This window comes from Chlorocebus sabaeus, chromosome 7 (genome assembly GCF_047675955.1).
Source record: "Chlorocebus sabaeus isolate Y175 chromosome 7, mChlSab1.0.hap1, whole genome shotgun sequence".
Classification (NCBI taxonomy): Eukaryota; Metazoa; Chordata; class Mammalia; order Primates; family Cercopithecidae; genus Chlorocebus; species Chlorocebus sabaeus.
The window spans coordinates 37,226,714-37,244,317 of record NC_132910.1 but is presented as its reverse complement, the minus strand read 5'-3'; the positions used below and the strand labels follow the sequence as shown (position 1 = coordinate 37,244,317).

The 17,604-nt window shown below is 37.0% G+C and overlaps 1 protein-coding gene across 2 annotated transcripts in view; it reads right to left on the bottom strand.

Annotated features, from left to right (window-relative positions):
- ARHGAP24 (Rho GTPase activating protein 24) overlaps positions 1 to 17,604 on the bottom strand; it is a 529,930-nt gene that overhangs the window by 226,608 nt on the left and 285,718 nt on the right. The window contains exon 1 of one of the 2 annotated variants that reach the window (XM_007999137.3): positions 7,023 to 13,273. The exons of the other annotated variant lie outside the window; for it this stretch is intronic. The gene's annotated coding sequence lies outside the window, so the exon portion shown is untranslated. Of the gene's footprint in view, positions 1 to 7,022; positions 13,274 to 17,604 lie in introns of those variants that run through there. 2 annotated transcript variants of the gene reach the window in all.

Genomic DNA, 17,604 nt, shown 5'->3' with positions numbered 1-17,604 from the left:
GTTTGAGACTTTGCAATGGAATTAATACTGCAAGAAGTTGCCAGTATGGCTGCAGGTTCTTACAGAGGAAACACATTCTAGAGTTGCTGTTTGATTATTGATAAGTTACTTAACTTAGTTTGGACAGTTTTGGTCATTAGAGAAATATGTGGGGGTTAATTACAAGATCATTAAGATCCCATCCAACTTCCCAATTGTATGACTCATGCAACTTCCATTTATAAGTAATTAATGAGTTAACTAAAGAAATGAAATAAGCCATAGATGCTAACAACAAGCCTAAGTCCTCTTACAGAAATAAAGGTAGTAGTGGTCTCTGAGAGAAGCATTAGAAGAGACACTAACAATAACCTTTCAAAAACCCATCCTGGGTATAAGAAATGATGGTCACTTTATCTTCCCAAAGTGATGACTCTAGGGTAGCAGTTATAGCAAAATAATATTCCTGGCACATGTCGGAAGACCCTTAGTCATTACTTTGAAGTATTTCCACTTAAATTTGACAACGGCACTGATGGATTCTTAAATTCAAAGAAAGGACAGTATTCTGGCAAATGAGGCAGCCTGGTGTCAAAAAACCTGGGATAGGTTTCTGGATACTCCAGTTGCTTGTTTTGTTACACTAAGAATAAATAAAGAAAACCACATATAAACATTGAACAAAGGAAAGTGTTTATTTGCCTTATGTAGTTTGTAATTGTTGAAAAGAAAAAAAAAAAACTCAGTTTTACTTTTCTTGCTGCCCTTTCTTAAAAAACAAAACAACAACAACAAAAAACAGAACAAGGAGATGATTTTATCTCAAAATAAAATATAATACTCACTTACCTTTGTTTTACCACCACTTGCAATCAGGCCAAGACCATTGGTATTATCTGAATTTAACTTTACTGTAGACTTCTTTGAAATCCAAATTGCACTCAGAGAATAAAGCAGTCTCTTTAAGATAATTTGGATTCCATTTTTATAATGTCTAGTATAAATAGAATAAAATGTTTTCTTTTGAGTGCTGAATGAACAATATATGGGAAATGCTCAGAGCACTGTAGCCGGCACATAGAAGGTTTTGACATAGGTTATTCATTATTGACACCCTGAAACTGAATAACACATAGGATGACACATGTAAATGCACCAGAGCTGGACCTCAAATTCTGAAATTCAACTTTACAGCTTCTACTCCTGTCCATCTGCTAAGGACTCATTAAAAAGTCGGCGGGGGGGGGGGGGGGGAGTATAAATATATTTATCTACATTTATGTATCTATATCTAGATAGGAAAGTAAGATGGATAGATAGATAGATAGATAGATAGATAGATAGATAGATAGATAGATAGATAGAAATATATAATCATCTTCAAATTGCCAAATGTATAGAGGATAGATTGTAGTAGAAAAGGATTGGGGCAGGGACAGTAGGCTCACAAGAGGGAATTAAATTCTGAGCAAGAATGTGGCCATGGAAATACAAAGGAAAAATGTCAAGAAAATGGTTTCTAAAATTCGAATTGACACCTGGTTGTATAAAAAGTGATGGAGGAGATGAAAGATGGAAGGCTGATTTGACTGAGGGAAAGACATGGAGTTTGAATCACTGGAATACCATAGACAGCACTGAATAAATAGGAAGCCCTGACCAGCAGAGCAACTGCCTGAGGTTGTGCTGGCTGAGCAGGGGCTGAAATCCAGCTCAATTTGCTGCCAAACTGAAGATCCTGATGCGAGCATTGTGCATCTGGAGGAAGAGGACCTTTGTTATAACTTCAAAGGGTAAAAGAGGCCTTGCTGATCAGATATCTACATTGGGCTTTAAGATGAAGCCATAGGCCTATATGAAATTTTCCAAGGAAGAAAGACTAAGGGAGAAAACAAAATAAACACAGACACTGAAACCAAGAAGGTGGGAAGAAAACAGGAGCCCTCCAACAAGAGGGAAGAAAAAAAAAAGCGTAGGAGAAGGGCAGAGCCATAGGCTAGTACAAGATCTCTAATATCAAAGACAGAACTATTTCAAGAAGAGCATGAGGGTAAACAGTATAGATGGCAGAAAGAACAGAAGGTGAAGACAGGGATAAAAAGCTGTTGAATTTAACTGTTCATTCAGCCATCATGAGCAACCTCTGAGAGGGTCATTTCAATATTGTGGTAGAAATAATGCCAAAGTGCAAAGGGTAATCGAATTAGAGGGAGAAGAAACAAAAAATATAATTTTTTCTTGGCACCAGGAAAAAAGAACATGGTTGAAAAGGCTGAAGATTTGTTTGTTCGTTTCGTGTAGCAGAGGCCTGAACATCGCTGTGCAGTGAGGAAAAGCAAAGGTGCAAGTAAAAGGACATAATTTATGAAGCAAGTCCTGGTTCCATCTTCATAAATATTTGGTTTAAAAGTTCCATAAACACCAGTGGCCCAGGAAATACTTTAGCAAATACTCATTAACAAAATGACAGCTATTTTAAAATGTTCCCATAGCTATCATATGTTTATCACTCCTTGAGAATAAAATCTGGCATGGAATCATGACTGTTTTCTTTAGTATGAGAACCCTTCCATTCCCTGGGGATTTTCAGAGAATGGGGTACATGATTGACCTCTTACTCAGACAGAAGGAAATTATGCTTTCGCTTCCTGCCCCTTTATGTATTTGTCACCAGTCATTACTTCTGGCTAGATACAAATATTAGACTGAAAGCTTGGAAGCCAAGGTTCTAGATGAGTAATATTTCAGGACTTAGTTCTCTTACTCTTAAAAAAAAAAAAAAAAAAAGTGATCAGGACTCACTAATTTCCAAGTCATTTCAGTTCTGAAATAATCAAATGAGCAAATTGATATGTAAAAGAAAGCTTATCCTAATTTTATTCACAGCAGAAGACACTGAAGCAATGTAGGTCCCCAACAATGGGAGTCATGTTCTATTATGTACAGAATAACCATAGAATGGAAGAATATACAACAGTAAAATTTTTTTTCAAAGTGTTCTGATTGATATAAAACAAACAATTTCTACAATACTTACAGCAAAAGAAACAAAACCAAAGAAAAGGGGGGGGGGGTATAGAATAACAGTTGAGACCTTCTTGTACCCCAATTCCACTTTCTGAATTACTATCGACTGTAGATACCTGATGCTTTTTTTTCTGGCAATTTACAGTTCCAAATTACTGCTTACTAACAGTAATTTCATAATTTATTGAATGGTTTTGCTTAATGAACTGTTCATGTTTTAGCATGATTCAGCAGTACACTAAGTAACAAATACTCCAATAATCAAATATGAAATAAAACATAGCAGTTTTAGCATCATTTTATTTGTCAATGTCTTTTTAAATTAAGGTTTGAGAGTAATAGTCATTCAACAAACATTTATTGCATAACTAAGATGTATTAACACAAAAAGAACCTTGGATTCATATCACTTCTTAAACTGTCCAGAAGCTCCAATTTAATATCTTAAACAAAGGCCAATATATAGTAATATACTTGAGTCAGTTTGAGTATCTTTTTTCCCTGGGAGGTTGTAATTGAAAATGAACTAAATGTGGATTTTTCAAAGAACAAAGCATTTATCTCTTTCTCTGTTCAACAACTTCAGAAATCTCAATACCTTCTCCTCCCTGTCCACAACCTACAGCACTATGCTTGACAGCTCCTTGCGAACCATAAATCTTGTTCACTGAATTATAGTTTAAAAGGGGCTGAATTCTGACACTTCTGGAGAATTCTCATAAGGTTGTGTTAAGAAGGACCCTTATAAGGTGTTACCAGTGAATGCTAACATGCATTAATTCATTTAAATGGTTGTTTCCTTTCCCAGGTTTAAAAAAGTATCTTTCTAAATTGAAGTCTTCCTAAGCGTGTATTCATAATGACACTGACATTTCAGGAATTTTGAATTTAGGTCTTGTGGTACTAAAGTTCTAAATTTAAAATACATATTCCCTAGTATGTCAAATTTCCTATTTAGGTATGAACATGAAAATTAAATTTCAATTAAAATGAAAGACTCAGTCAAGTGAGGAAAAGCTTCACTGAACTGACTTAACATAGTATATTTTCAATATAAAAGAGTGGTGTTTCATTTGGAATAACATTTCATTTTAAAATAAGTCATACCACCTAACTGAAGGTAGGAAGCAAAAATAAGCACAATTTCTAGACAATTGTTTTTTTCTTTTCTCTTTCTTTCCTCCCTCCCTCCCTCCCTTCCTTCCTTCCTTCTTTTTTTTTTTTTTTTTGAGACAGAGACTCACTCTGTTGCCCAGATTGGAGTGCAGTGGCGTGATCTTGGCTCACTGCAACCTCCGCCTCCCAGGTTCCAGTGATTCTCCTGCTTCAGCCTCCCAGGTAGCTGGGATTGTAGACATGCACCACCATGCCTGGCTAATTTTTCTTTTTTTTTTTTTTTAGTAGAGATGTGGTTTCAACATGTTGGCCAGGCTGCTCTCGAACTCCTGACCTCAAGTGATCCATCTACCTAGGCCTCCCAAAGTGCTGGGATTAGAGGCATGAGTTACTGTGTCTGGCCTAGACAATTGTTTTAGACAAAGTTAGCAAACATATGCATATCCCAAATTTGTTGTTGCAGACAAAAGGCAATCTCTAATTCATCATTTCAAACAGAAAAGTTTGTCATATACACCATCTGATGCTTTAACACTTAGGAAAAATTTCTACAGTGACCAGGTGAAACTTGTATTTTTTAAAAAATTAAACAAAAATGAGCTTCTAATACAAAATTCTTCACAATGTGATTCCAAATAAAGTTAAATGATCAAGTATTTAGCCAAGGAATCTAATTAAAGTTGAAACTTAGAATTGCCCTGGACTCAGCTTATAGCTTAATATATGTATGTAATATATCCAGTTTTTTTTCTTTTGTAGAGTGAGATTAATAAAAGTGACTACTATCATTTTCAAGAGCATTGAAAAACCAGTGATTTGTTTTGCTCTAAAATGCACAATATAAAAATATTAGAAGAAAACACATATTGTCATATATTGTGCTACTAATTCATTGTACAAGGTTTATAAAATTGCTTTGTAGTGTTTTTCAGCTTAAAAGAACTTGTAATTTAGAATGCAGTTCAAGAAATCAGAAAAATCACTGAGAAAATAAATCTTGCCTTATTGATTTTTTTTCTTAAGCATAATCTCCACACAAAAGAATTGAATAAGCTAGAAGATGAATATTTTTTTCCTTTTCTCTAACTCTTTCCTACAAGCATTATTATGCTGTTTTCCCGCTATGCGTGCATGTGAGCAGCGTGATTGTGAATCGGACTAAAATAAAATACTTAGTGCTTGATTAATATTAGGTATGCCCCTTGGGCTTTGTCTCGTCACCGATTCCTTGACACATACCTCCGGTAACTTTATAAAAAGAAAAACAAACGGCACTTTCTGTATAAGATGCAGTAACACATTACTTATTCCAGAACTACTTCCATGGCAACCTCTACTACAGAACACAACTAAGAACTTGGACACAAGCCAAATGTCTCCTGAGCACCCAAAATAGATGTCACCATGTATATGTCCTTTGGCACATGCACGTTTCTCAAAAGAGAATCTCTTGGACCCTCAGATAAAGTTACTGCCTCTTATTCTATCCATAATTTTTTATAAACTTGTTTATTTTCTGGTGTTCTTGCTCCCAGCACAAAATAATAATCATGAAGAGGTGGCTGAAGTTGAAGGGAGTTATTAGAGATATGCAAACTGTCTACACCAATAAGTAAAGAAGTCACTCTTCAATATGGAAGGTGGACACAGGAGGGGAAAAAAAAGTCCTATAAAAATAATACAAGAATTAAAAAAAAAAAAAAACAGTGATTATGTGACCTTTTGATCGAAGAGTTAATAGCCGTATACACCATGCAATGTATTACTGCATTATAGAAAAATTCTATAATATGTATCCATGAGTAATACTGAGAAATTAAGGCAACATTAAATTGCATTTAGTCCCCTCCAGAGAGAGCTCAAAACACATAATAGATCTCAGAAAGAGAACGATCCACAAGTGGCTAAATTCTTTCAAAAGCTTTTCAAGTTTTCAGTGGTAAAAGTTTACTTTTTAAACTTCACTTTATGGAAAATTCACATATATTGAACCCCTTAATGTTCTCCATTGTCGTTTTATTGGCCAGCAGCAAATATTATATACTAGCTAGCCAGGGCCTTGGGGAAAGAGTGACACCTGGAATTCTAGGGTACACAGGGATTTTCTTCTGTGCCACATTGGGCTATTCCCCTTCTGCGCTGGAAGCCCCTCTATGGCTCAGTGACTTGAAATCTGTTTGAAAATGTCACTCTTCTTAGAAATGTTGCTCCATTAAGGTGAATGAGCTTACACTAAGATAAGCTTTATTAAAAAAAAAAGAAAAGTAGGCTTATTAGAATTTTTTTTAAAAAATGAATAAAGAGAAGGAAGAATTAAAATTAACAGCTATGTATAGAAGCAAACTGGAGGCAAAAACCCCACATCAAAATAACTGTGTTTCCCAGGTCAGATCTACCAAGCTGTGATGAGTTTAGTGAGACTTGACTGAATCAGTTAAAGTGACTAGACTGCCCTACCCAGGTTCTCTTGTCTGATTGGCTCCATATTAGTTCTATATTTCAAGCAGAAGATTCATTAACCTCCCCCTCCTGCCCAGTCAAGAACATTCTGTACATTCTGTAATGCTAAAGTGTATTCCTCTTTATCCAACACAAGCAATAAAACACAAAAACCACACATGACAAGATACAACAAAGAAACAAACCTAAACTAAGCTTTAAAATAAAACAACACCAGCAATCATCTGGTTCCTGAAAACACTAACAAAACAAAGCAAAATCCGAGTAGTTTCAAATATCAACAGTCACAAAATAATACACTTAAAAAGCTAAAATATTTTCAAGAGTATATTTTCTCTCAAAATAGAGGTGAAGAGGGAGGAAAAAAAGGTCAAATGACCGCAGAATACTTGTCCCCAAAACAAATGAACCCTGAAGATTTAAATGAGTAAAAACAGTACCTTATAAGTCACTGGTCTGATCTACGCACAGCTGTTCCCAGTGCCGACTCTTGTTTAACTGTCCACTGCCTTCAGTTTAAAGTTAATTCTTTTGGCAAAAAAGTACAGAGCTTGTCTGGAAAACGCTGTTTGGACACAAACCATTCCTTTCAAAGCAGTGGTAGCTATATTTAAGTTTTCTTGTAGAGGGGGATATAAACTCTTCCTGTAGCTAATTTTCTTTCTCCTCCTTCTCAGACTTAGTCAGTATCCTCCCATCCCATATATTGAAGAAAGAGACAGAGAGGGGAAAAAAAACCTACAAGGAAATATACCTTAAATAATGTAGTATTTGAGCATTTAGAAACAAAACAAAACAAAACAAGAAACAGGAATCATAGAAAGCTCATCAGGGCCTTAAATATAATTTAGCCCAGTGCCCTCATTTTGTAGATAAGGGAAGTGAAACCTAGAGAAAAATATGATTTATATAAGGTCACTCACATGCCTAGTTAATGCCACAGTTAACAGATAACCAGGTTTCACAACTCCTGCTTCAATGCTCTTTCCACTACACTAACATACCTGAGGGGAAATGGTTTACCTTTTCCTCTATATCCTTGTATAATAAGCAAAGGAATTGACAGGGAGCAGTGACACAATTAGGATGTGAGAACTATCTCAGAGAAAACATTTCCTTTGGATTTAAAATCCTTAATATTGACACTTTCCCTATAACCTCCAATTTCTTTTTATATTGGGAAATAATCTTTTCCTTTGCTGATTGTCCAGAATATGTTTACAATTCAGGAGTTGCCATGTTTCGGGGATGCTAACATCTCTTAGTCCTTACAGAGTACTGCTTTAGTAAGGCATAGTGCTGTGACAGGTGGCAGCGTAAGTGTTCTACCTAGTATCAGCGATACTACTCCATGGTTCTTAAACTAGACACACATTTACTCTTATCACAAATCCCCACTTTCAATCTGTCAAGATTTTTTGAATACACACATATGGTTTTGATTATTATTGATTGTATACTTTGCTAAATAAAACAGAGAAATAACATAATGATTTTCTTTGGTGTCTTTCATATATTTCGTATTCATTGGTGAATAAATTACTTTTCTCTAACTGAAGGAGTGATGTGCTTATTATAATAATTTTTAAAATTACCTTTTTGAAATGTATTCATTCATTCACTTATTTAACAAATATTTATCGAACATTTGTAGGATCTATCTCATCCCTCCCACGTGAAATAGTGTAACAGACAAGCAATAACTTCCTTAGAAAAGTAGGGAATTTTTAAATAAAATCAAAGGGTTTGCATGGGAAGTAAGGTCAATTCTCTATATTTCTTTATTCATTCTCATACTTCAAACACGTGTCCTCAATTTATTTATATCCTATCGATTGGGTTACTCTAACCTTAAAACATCCTGCCCAGGTCAAGTAAACCAAAATATGAGGTGGGCCACATTGAAATCACTCTGGCCACTATTAATCTTTCCATTTGATCTGGCTCCTTAAATTTTAAAGCAAAATCTACTTTATACTTTGTAATTCCAAGACACAATGAGAAATGCTCAGATCATTCAAGGCCTATTTTCAAATTGTTACCTGTTCTTTAACTCAGAAATACACTGTTTGGTTTTAATATTTCTCATCTACTTTTAAGGCATCTACTCTTGCCCAGTTCTTTGGCAGAAAGCAGTATGCTTATGACCAAATAATTATAAAATTATAAAAAAATATTAAATTAATATTTAAAATGACGATTAGATTTTCTGAAACACATTTTCCAAAATGTTGAGAAATTAATGGGTATGATAGCACTTTTCTAATGCTGACAAATAAGCAACTGAGATTCAAAACATAAATGTTGAGAAAGAAATTTTGGAAAACCATACTTCATGGTTTTTGACACAATGACAGCATCCTATTTTCCTTTTAGTCTCTTTTGATTATGTCTATTTGGGCCCTATGCAAAGGTTAAGCAACATTAATATGTCAAATGTGACAAGAGTTGGTCACATTGATACATATTACTTGCATTTGCTAAAAATATTCCATATTTTCCTTTTACTTCTTAAGCTTTACTTTTGATGTTGATGGTTTTACCTTTAGTCCGTTAGAAAGAGTAGGAAGGAAATATGAGTAAGACCTTGAAAGGTAGTAGGCCTTGAGGAGACATAGAGTTTTACATGGAATGAGTCAAGGTGATTCAGAGGGTTAAGTGGCTGCAGGAAGGAAGGAAAGAGTGAAGAGAAGTCATGGACAAACAGATTGTTTAGAACAGGAGTGGGCTGAGCCATAGACAATAGATTATGGGTATTGAATTCAAGAACCAAAGTCTCCTAAAATAGGCTAAACAAAGAAGGAACTAGCAATTTTGGTGACCAGTGAAAGCAATAGGAAATTGGCCTTCAAAGCTACTTCGAAATTCACGGCATGGCTCATCTCTACCCATTGGAAAGGAAGTATGTGCTGTCAATATGTGATCCAATACAATCTAAAACGGCACAACATTTTTGCAACCATTTTTAAAACTGGTGTTCTGCTCTATTTAGGGTCCTTGGATGCACTCCAGGTTGCCCTACTCTGGGAATGCTCTGAATTTCAGAATACTAGTGTAGTTTAGTGGGGAATAGTCACTGTATTTTGAAGGTTTGCCCTGTGGTGTTGAATTTCACTGATGGGAGAAATACTTCCAGCAAAGGTGAACTCCAGGGCAGGCTATATTAACATAGGGAAGGCAGTCGGGGAATTCTCTAACTCTTGATCTCCTCCTCTCAGTTTTCAGGTTTATAGTAACACTAGAAGAAGGCTTTTACTAAGAAATCCCAGAAAGTTCTTTGGTGATGCAGTGAAGAGTAGTGACTACATGAACAGCTACTAGATTCTAATATTCTATGCTTGGGGGCAGATTTCATGTATGGAAGTTCTTAACAGAAACTGACACACATAAAAATCTCAAACATCAACTCTCTTAAGCCAATTCCAGCACATGTGTACACCTCTCACAGTTCATTCTCCTCAGAGAATCAGAACCATCATTCCCCTCCTGGTACCCATGATTTCTCATCTTTCCCATCATTCCCCTGCTTTGCTGTTGAACAATTTCCCATGATTATTCTCCTTCATTCCTTCCATTGGTTTTCCATTGTTCTCTTGCTTTTCATTGTCCAGTGATTTCCCATAATTCCCCTGCTTCAGCCCTATCACAATCTCCCATTGCCCTCAGTATAAATACAAATGCCTAACCATGGCCTCCTATGTACTACATGATTTAGCTTCAGTTTATCTTTCCTGCTGATATGGTTTGGCTGTGTCCCCAACCAAATCTCATCTTGAATTGTAGCTCCCATAATTCCTAGGTGTTGTGAGAGGGGCCCGGTGGGAGACAATTGAATCATGGGGACAGTTTCCCCCATACTGTTCTCATGGTAGTGAACAAGTCTCACGAGATCTGATGGTTTTATAAGGGGAAACCCTTTTCACTTGGTTCTCATTCTATCTTGCCTGCTGCCACGTAAGATGTGCCTTTAACCTTCCCTCATGGTTGTGAGGCCTCCCCAGCCAATGGAACTGTGAGCCCATTAAACCTCTTTTTCTTTATAAATTTACCCAGTCTCGGGTAAGTCTTTATCAGCAGCATAAAAACAGATTAATACATCTACTGAATTTCCTAACCTGCTATCACATCTGTGTGAGATGCTCCTCCCTTATATTTTCACAGAATGATCTCCTTCTCATCATTCAGGATGATGCTACCAAATGCCACCTCCTCAGAAAAAAAAGATTTCCTGACCATTCTGGTTAAGCATCCTCCCAACCACATATACCCTCCATCCCATTTCCCCATTTTAATTTTCTTTCATAGCACTTTCTATATCTGAAATGATGTTTTGTTCTTCCTTACTTACTATCCATTTTAGTAGTCAGTTGAACTATGTTTGCTATGTCTCCTCTAGAGTAAGTTTTATCAGATCAGAAAGATACCACGATATATAAATAGGATTAGAAACCTAAGATTTAGGTTTTTGAACCACATTACTCTTAATGTTCAGAACAGTATCTAGAATAAAACAGGCATGTGATAACCATTTCTTTAATGAATTAATTATACTTTCTGCATGAGCTACTATTCTTCTGTCAACACACATTTAACGTAAGTCCATAAACATGAAGGCAAAATCTAATCTACTTCTGCAATTGACTTAACACTGCAAATCTCCCCGTGGCTCCAGCAGTTAGGAATGACAGGAAATGAGGAAAGAGCCCCAGCTGGGTCCTAAATAGTTGTATCTACATAAGATACCTGTAACCTTTCGAATTGTATTAACACAAACGCCAGCTAATATCTCGACTTGCCAGAATATCATCCGTGGATATATGTACCTAACTAGATATGTGATTACATTTACTAGAGGTCCTAAGAGCTTCCAGAAATCTCTTTCATTTCCTGAATTCTGTGGTAATTTCTCTTATTGAAACAGTAGATAGCCTAGAGCTAATTCTATCCTTTCCAGGTGGTTTTAAGAAGATGCCCTCACCTGCCAACTCTTCAGGAGCAAAGGCTAAATCTTTGCACTTGCAACCTATGTTTTCTAAATGAAAAGGAGGAAGACCAAATAATTTTGGAGAGGTGAGCTCACAGTATATTTAATCTCCCATCTAAGCTCTGCTGCACACTCTTTCAGAGCCCTCCAGTGAACTGTAAATTAGATTTCCTCTCCTGTCTCATGTCCTACTGCTTCCTAATTACCTATTCTAGTGAGTCAGCCTCTCTGGGTCCTGGGGCTCAGACACGTTGTGGGATAATGTGACTGACTCACCACACTTCAAGTATGGCCACATCAGAGAGGTGGTCATGTGATGGCAAGAGCAGGAGAGGGTGATTCTTTGTTAGGAAGAGAATGGTTTTCCCTAAGTGCCATGATAGCCCTCCTCCTGGGACAACCAGGGAGAGGGAATTTCTTGCCTGAGCACTGGTGTCACTCAGAGGCAAATAATTTCATTTAAAGTCATTAAAACAAAAAGTGCCATATTTTTCTATTGTATTGACTATACATTAATCTATGTATATAAATGGCATTTATTTCATCAATGGATCAAAGCTAAAATATTTATTAATTGCCTCTGTGGACAAGGCCTTGTGCTAGCTTATGAAGTTTTTGTAATAATTTCTTGTTATCTCATTGATGATAATATTTCTTATTCAGAATACAAATTTCCCCAGGAAAATAAAGTAAAAATTCCTTTCCTCTTCCTTGAATTTATTGACGTGCCTATATTTGTTGAGACCATATAATGTACCAAATGCTTGGGTACAAAGAAAACTAACTCCTGCCTCAGAAACCTTTGTTTTTGGAGGTGGGAGACATTTACAGACTATTGTGGAGGTAAGCACTGCTTCACAGGGGAGCCTGGAAGCAGCAGGGAATTAAGACAGGAAGTAACCAAGGAAGGCTGCCTTGAGGAGATAAAACCAAAATACAATTTGAATGAAGAAAGAGAGGATTAACATTCCAGGTAGGAGATAGGGTACACTTGGGTCACTTCAAGTAGTTCTATAGAGTTGGCATGTGGAATGAAAAACCAAGACTGATAGATAAAGTATGCAGAAAGGAAGACAGGCAAAAGTCAGGCTCAGGGGTTTGTCTTTTTTTTTTTTTTTCTTGAGACAGTCTCACTTGTTGTCCAGGCTGGTGCGATCCTGGCTCACTGCAACCTCTGCTTCCTGGTTTCAAGCGATTCTCCTGCCTTAGCCTCCTGAGTAGCTAGGATTACAGGTGCCTGCCACCGCGCCCAGCTAATTTTTGTACTTTTCATAGAGACGGGGTTTCACCATGTTGGCCAGGCTGGTCCCAAACTCCTGACCTCAGGTGGTCCACTGGCCTCGGCCTCCCAAGTGTTGGGATTACAGGCGTGAGCCATCACGCCCGGCCTAGGAGTTTGGTTTTTATCCTCAAGGAAATGGGTATCTATTGAAGGATTTTAAATAAAGGATATTGTGGTTTTAGAATGCTAAGTGAAGAGAAAATTCAGGGACAGGTTGTCTAAAGGACTATGACATTTCTATGTCTAAGTAATACACTGTGGAAGTCTGAAATTAAGCAGGAAGGACAGAGAGAGAGATGGCCCTAAAGTTTATTTTAAAATTACTACAGGTAGAAAGATGTTAGAAGGCAAACTTACTCCCAATATCTCCATAAAATAATTACAGAAAAATATATTAATGTTAGAACTGGATGAAACAAGTATTTTATAAGAATTGATTATGTAAAAGACATTTTTCATACATTCTCTCTATTTGCAGATGAGGAAACTGAGGCGTATAACTGAAAAGAATGATTGCACAATTTAAAATCACATTCCTCTGTCTATGAGGCGTGTATACTTTACACTAAACTGCCTGTCTCTGTAAGGGCAGCATACATTTTGGACATTTTTAAAACTTGGACATTGGGTGACTAGACTCAAAGACATTGTTTGGAGTATAATTTGGCAATATCTTAGGAAATTTCATGGGCAGAAAATTAGGTTTCCTAGGCATCAGCATGTCCAAATATGAGATTCTATACATAAACAATTGTATTTGCATGGTTTCTATGGAACTACATATTTAGCTACTTTGCAAAGTGCAAATCCTTCATCAACTTCCTCTTGATAATCTAATTGTCTTTACGCCTGGAAGACTTATTCACACACTATACTAGGACAGCCAGTGGAAACTAGAATGAAAGTCAATTTGGCAGATACCCTAGTTCCATCAAATCAAATATGGAGTTTCAATGAATTTAGGAAGGCAGGAAGTAAAACTAAGACATTGAATACAGAAAGGGGCAGATACAGCTCAAACAAGAGAAAATGCTGAGATTTGTTTTAAAGTTGGAATAGGAAAATTCCTTCTCTAACATATTTTATACCCCCTATGGATGACCCTATACCTTAGTGTCTAAACCTTAACTCTCTAAGAGTAAGAGGAGGCACTGCTGTTAAGGACAATGAGATTGCAGATAAAATTCAAGACTCTTACAGGCAAACCTGGACACATGTCACCCTACCTATGAAGCTGGAATTAATACTGACCTAAAGATGATGATAGTATCAACAATGAAGTCATAGGTCTTAGAGCAACTAGCTCCTAAGACAGGAGATTCTTATACAATTTGGACACATTGCTCAATAGTCAATAATAAAGGCCAGATTAATAAACTATTTGTAATATTGTATTATTTTAGTGCCACAGTTTATTTTTATTTAAAAATGGTATAGAAAAACTAGGCACAGTGGCTCACATCTGTAATCCCAGCATTTTGGGAGGCTGAGGTGGGTGGATCACTTGAGATCAGGAGTTCAAGACCAGCCTGGTCAACATAGTGAAACTCTGTCTCTACTAAAAATATAAAATTAGCTGTGCACCCGTAGTCCCATCTACTCGGGAGACTGAGGCAGGAGAATCGCTTTAACCCGGGAAGCAGAGGTTGCAGTGAGTTGAGATTGTGGCACTGTACTCAAGCCCAGGCAACAGAGTGAGACTCCATCTCAAAAAAAAAAAAAAAAAAAAAAAGGTATAGAACAATGCAAAATGATGAGGCTTCTCTTTTAGAAGACATTCATAGATAACGGGCTGTGATGGTTAATTTTACGTGTAAACTTGACTGGGTTTAGTGATGCTCAGATAGCTGGTAAAACATTATTTCTGATTGTGTCTGTGACTGTATTTCCAGAAGTCATTAGCCTTCGAATTAGGAGACTGAATAAAGAAGATGGCCCTCACCTGTTTGAGTGGGCATAATGCAGTCTGCTGAGGACATGAACAACAGGCAGAGGAAGGATTTATTTATTTATTTTCTCCTTCTCTCAGACATTGGTACAACTGGTTCTCAGGCCCTCAGACTCAGACTGGAATTTACACCATTGGGTCCTCTGGTTCTCAGGCCTTTAGGCTTAGACTGGAACTACACCACTAGGTTTCCTGGGCTTTCAGAAGTTCATGGAACTTCTTAGCCACCATAATAGTGTGAGCCAATCCCTCATAGGAAATCTCCTTCTATATATGTATATGTCTCCTTTTGGTTTTGTTTCTCTAAAGAAGTCTAATACACGGATATACGGTGTGTACTCTCCCATACAAAAGAACATATTTGCAAACACCGTGGTTATGAAATATAAAGATATTGGTAGTAGATGGGGGCCCCCAAGCTATTTTGATTATTTAAAAAATAAGCACAGGCTTTATTTCTTCATTGTGTTCAATGTAACCATTAGTAAGTCAATATTAATGAACACCCAACTAAATCAAATCTCAGTTTACTCTCCTGTCCCACCCCTGCAACATTCCTCTGAGGTGAGCACGTTCTTAAATGGCAAGTTTCCTTACTGGGTTAGGCCAAGGGGAGGACGGGCACAGTGTGGAAAGCAAACATTCCCAGGTACAGACAGGAGAGATCAGTCAAAATTAATTAGGTTTCCAAACTTGGTTCTGTCAGCAAGTAGCTGTTTGACCTTGGCCAAAACATTTCACTTTACGGAGACTTTGTTTTCTCCTATATAAAATAAGGGGATTTAGTAAGATTATTCTTAAGGTTCTCTCAGATGTGAAATTCAACGATTGTCTGAGATAATTATCTCCCATATGTTTTGAATTTGCTTAAGGTTTATTTATCTTGGAGGATTGAGAGGATATCTGTTATATTCTAAAGAAATTAAAACAGGCAGTTATTGAGAAAACCACTGTAATGGTAACAACAATAATGATTTCCAAGACTCCCAAGAAAACAAACCTAGGAAGTAGGGAGACATTTATTTTGTGATTAATAGGAGGACTATTAGAATTTTCTTAGGGGAGAAAGCATTAGATATAAAATGCGATACCACACTGTGCTGAATAATTTTTAAATATTAAGCTTACCTGGGCTCCCAAACACACTGAGGATTAAGATTCTTGAGTTTATACAGAAGAAGATTTCCCGTGGAAGTGTAAAGATGCTCCTCTACACTGTCATTTTTACAATAAGAGTGAATCCACATTTATAAGGTAGAATGCTGGAAATGAATAGAGGAGGCCCTTCCTTGGTCTGTATTCTTTGACAAGTTCCTAGACAAACAAATGTGGTTCGGAAAATAAATTGCCCATCAGTGCTGGGGTATTGGCCAACCCCAATATATAAGTATACGTCATGTAAAATTTAAAGTTCCTACCTTCTCTACCCTCACCAATACTATTCTTAAGGATTAACCACTACTCGCCAGGTGCGGTAGCTCATGCCTGTAATCCCACCACTTTGAGGGGCCAAGGTGGGCAAATCACGAAGTCAGGAGTTCAAGACCAGCCTTGCAAACATGATGAAACCGCGTCTCTACTAAAAATACAAAAAATTAGCTGGGCATAGTGGTGGGCACCTGTGATCCCAGCCACTCGGGAGGCTGAGGCAGGAGAATCGCTTGAACCTGGGAGGCAGAGGTTGCAGTAAGCTGAGATTGGCGCCACTGCACTCCAGCCCAGTGACCGAGTGAGACTCTGTCTAAAAAAAAAAAGAAAAAAGGAAAGCAAGAAAGAAAAAGGATTAACCACTACTAACAATTTGCTGTGTATCCATTGAGATATCAAGCTATCAATATCTATCCATATATATATACACTTATACACACATATGTATATCCACAAATGGGTTTTTGGAAAGAAAACATTATTCCAATTCTTGCCATATTTATTAAATTTGTTGACATTATTTATTTATTTATTTGAGACGGAATGTTGCTCTTGTTGCCCAGGCTGGAGTGCAATGGTGCGATCTCCGCTCACCATAACCTCCACCTCCTGGGTTCAAGCAATTCTCCTGCCTCAACCTTCTAAGTAGCTGGGATTACAGGCGTGCACCACCACGCCCAGCTAATTTTGTATTTTTAGCAGAGATGGGGTTTCTCCATGTTGGTCAGGCTGGTCTCTAACTCCCGACTTTAGGTGATCCACCCGCCTCAGCCTCCTAAAGTGTTGGGATTACAGGCGTGAGCCACCACTTAAACCCTCAGATTTAACTGTAAAACTTAACAGGAGGTTAAGAAAAACAAGTGCAATGATACATTACTAAGAGTCAAGATGCTTAGCAAAATGAGTACCTAATATATGTTTACTGATTCGAATGAATGGATGAATCACACCAATGACCCTAATCTCATTAATCTGGGAGAAACTGCTAGGAAATAACCACATGTGAATTGACTTCCCTCATATCCATTCCTCCTTTTATCAAATAGTCAATCATCGCTTTTTTGAATGTCTTTTAATCACTGTTTTTTCATCAGGGTATGACTATTTCTAATATGAATACTACATTTTTCATCATCACTATTTGACCATTTGGCAATAAAAATCCCCTCATCCTTCATCATAAATTAGACTCTATAGTGTCTCTGTCATCATTCCAATCAACATTTGTAGGGTCTATTAATCCCAGTATCTTTGTTGAATTTACCTTATCTGAGACTAAGAGATGTTAATACGTTTGATGTCAGTTTAATTTTTAGGTCCAGCAGGAGACCCTAAAAGGATAGAGGAGGAAGTTTTTCTCCCCTACACAGGTGATCTAAT